We start from the raw sequence: 2,887 nt of genomic DNA on the forward strand, positions 1-2,887 counted from the left end.
CAGATGTCTTGATCTTCCTTGAACAAGAAGCAAATTCACACCACTGGTCCCTGTAACATGCTGGGAGGCCAGTCCCTGATGTCCGAAATGCCAAGTGAAGCCCTCCCATGTCTTTCACACATCTGCCCTCACCTGAGTGGGGCAGGTTGCTATTGGAATGGCTGCATTGAAGACCACACCTTAGTTAATGCCTGAGCCCTTACTGGGCACCAGGCATAGGAAAGAGCTTATGTTATATATAGGATGCTTTCCCAGCATTCACGTGAGGGTTCGATGAGGTAACTGTCTTAGTTAAGGTTTCTATCGCTGTGAAGAGACACCATGACCACAGCTACTCTTATAAAGGAAAACATTTAACTGGGGGCTGCCTTACAGGTTTGGAGGTTTAGTCCATTATCATCAGGATGGGAAGCATGGTGGCATGCAGGCAGACATGGTGCTGGAGAAGGAGCTGAGGGTTCTACATCTGGATCCACAGGCAGCAGGATGAGAGAGTGAGCCACTGGACCTGAAACTTCAAAGCCTGCCCTCAGTGACACACTTCTTCCAAGGAGACCACACCTACTCCAATAAGGCCACACCTCCAATAATGCTACTCCTTGAGTCTATGGGGGCCATTTTCATTCAGACCACTACAGTAACCCACATGAAGAAAAGTAGTACAGAGTACCTTGCATGGGCTAATCCCTCAGTGAGTATTCCTTCCTTATGTTGATATTATTAGTCTTAGAAAACCCCAGAACCGAGGTCGGGCATAAATGAGTACGATGGTGGGGGTTGGGGACACCACGAGTATGTGCTGTTTTCACACAGGCCCAGGAAATCTGCAGGGCACACAGCCTGGCCCTCCTCCACCTGCCCACCCAGCCCAAGAGACCCTCACTAAGTCTCCCTTCCTTAAAACACATCCCCTAGTAAAGAGAGAGGGTAACAGAGTGTCCCAGATGCCTTCTAGACGCGATAGTGTAAGAAGAACATACTAGACTCTCAAGGTCACTAAAGCCTTTGATGATTCACGATCTAATGAAGCCAGACCATCTTCTGCACAGCAACAGCAAGCAATCCTCTCTACTGGTCTTGGGGAAACCTAGGGCGTGGCTTCACTACGGCTCAGGTCATGTCCTCAAAGACCTGAGGTCTCTAGGGGACTTCTTTCTGAAAAGTGCATATCACATGTCTTCAGTGGTCCAAGCAGTGGGATAAAGAAACGGCACATACACAAAAGAGCTGCTACACAGATAGCATTTCCTAATGACAATTTGTTTTAATTAAATACAAACAAGGAGAAAACAAAAACAAAAAAAAATAAAAAAACAAGGCACCACGGCCCATTCAAGTATTTTGCATAGATGTACAAATATTGTAAACAATCAATAGGAGGACAAGAGGGGAGAGGACTATTTCCTGTGAACAATCTCCCAAATAAAAAGAAAATTCACATTTGCCCTGGATCCCAGACACAGGCGTACACACAGTCGTACAAGAGGACCCTGGGAACATGACTTTGGGGTATTGGGCTTGGAGTCTCTAGACCTCTAGGAGGTGTCCCTAGGGAAGGGGCACCTTTCCAGTTGGTGTTCCCTGGCTTGTGTGTGGAGTCCTCTGGGGCTGTCATTACATGCATTTGACAAAGTGACCAGCTTTAGAATGTGCCTCCAATTTTAAGAACACAAATCTCACACCCGCTTTGTCAAATAGGCAAATTGACTGAAGCGAGGGGGAGATGCTGTGGAAACGGTTTCCCGAAGAGTGACAGGGACTGCTGTGTGGCAGGGGATATCAGACCTTAAAATCGATGATGTCTCGGAGCAGGGGTAGAAGAGGGATTTTTCTCTTATAGGTGGAAGTCACCAGCGCTAAATGGAACAGAAAGCAGCAAGCCGGAAGTTGCAACTTGGAAGGGAGTAGAGACCTGAGGTTTACAGGTCAGAAATGGCTTTAGGGTTCTGAAGTTGGCAAACAGCTAATTTAGCTTCTAAGAACATTTTACAGCCTGGGCTGGGGATGTATCTCAGTTGGCAGAGTATTTGCCTAGATGCTCATGAAGGTTCAGGTCTGAACCCAGGACCACATAAACCAAAGGATCTGAGCCCAGGACCACATAAACCAGCGGTGAGGGTACACTCCTGCAGTCCTAGAAAGCACTCAGGAATTCAAAGGCCATCTTGGCTTTTCAGTGAGTTGAAGGCTAACCTGGGATACATGAGATCCCGTCTCAAATAATTTTGTTTTTTGGAGACAGGGTTTCTCTGTGTGGCCCTGGCTGTTCTGGAACTCGCTTTGTAGACCAGGCTGGCCTCCAATGCAGAGATTCCCCCTGCCTCTGTTGGGACTAAAGGTGGGTACCACCACACCCAGCTACAAACCGAACTCTGAACTTCCCTCAGTCCACCAGAGCCTTGGCTTTGACCTCCCCCAGTGTTCACTCACATCTCTACAGTGGCTGGGGACAGAACAGCTATTTCTAGTCCTGTTCACTTTCTATGCACAAGAAAAGGCCTTTCCAGCCTTGGATGCCCACACACTTGGGGCAGCTTTACCAAAGTGTTCCGTGGCAACCCTCCCTCCTCACCCTGTGGTAATATTTTTTTCCCCTCCTAAGTGGCACACAATCTTTAGGGACAAACTCTGTCCTTGAGGTCTAGATCTGTCTGTATGCAACACTTCATGGTGCAGAAGGGCAGGGGTTCCCATCTGTGGCAGTCTCCCCGGCCTTGGATAACAGAGGCGGGGATGAAGTTGTAAATTAAGAGTAGCTGCCAACCTCCCTACCAAATTAAAAAAATTCTGCCATCTTCCTGTTCACAGTATAGTTTTATGGGATGGAGGTGGTATCAAAGCAATGAAATAAGAAAAAAAAAAAAAAAACAGGAAATAGTTACCAAAG

Source organism: Peromyscus leucopus, chromosome 8b (assembly GCF_004664715.2).
Source record: "Peromyscus leucopus breed LL Stock chromosome 8b, UCI_PerLeu_2.1, whole genome shotgun sequence".
Classification (NCBI taxonomy): Eukaryota; Metazoa; Chordata; class Mammalia; order Rodentia; family Cricetidae; genus Peromyscus; species Peromyscus leucopus.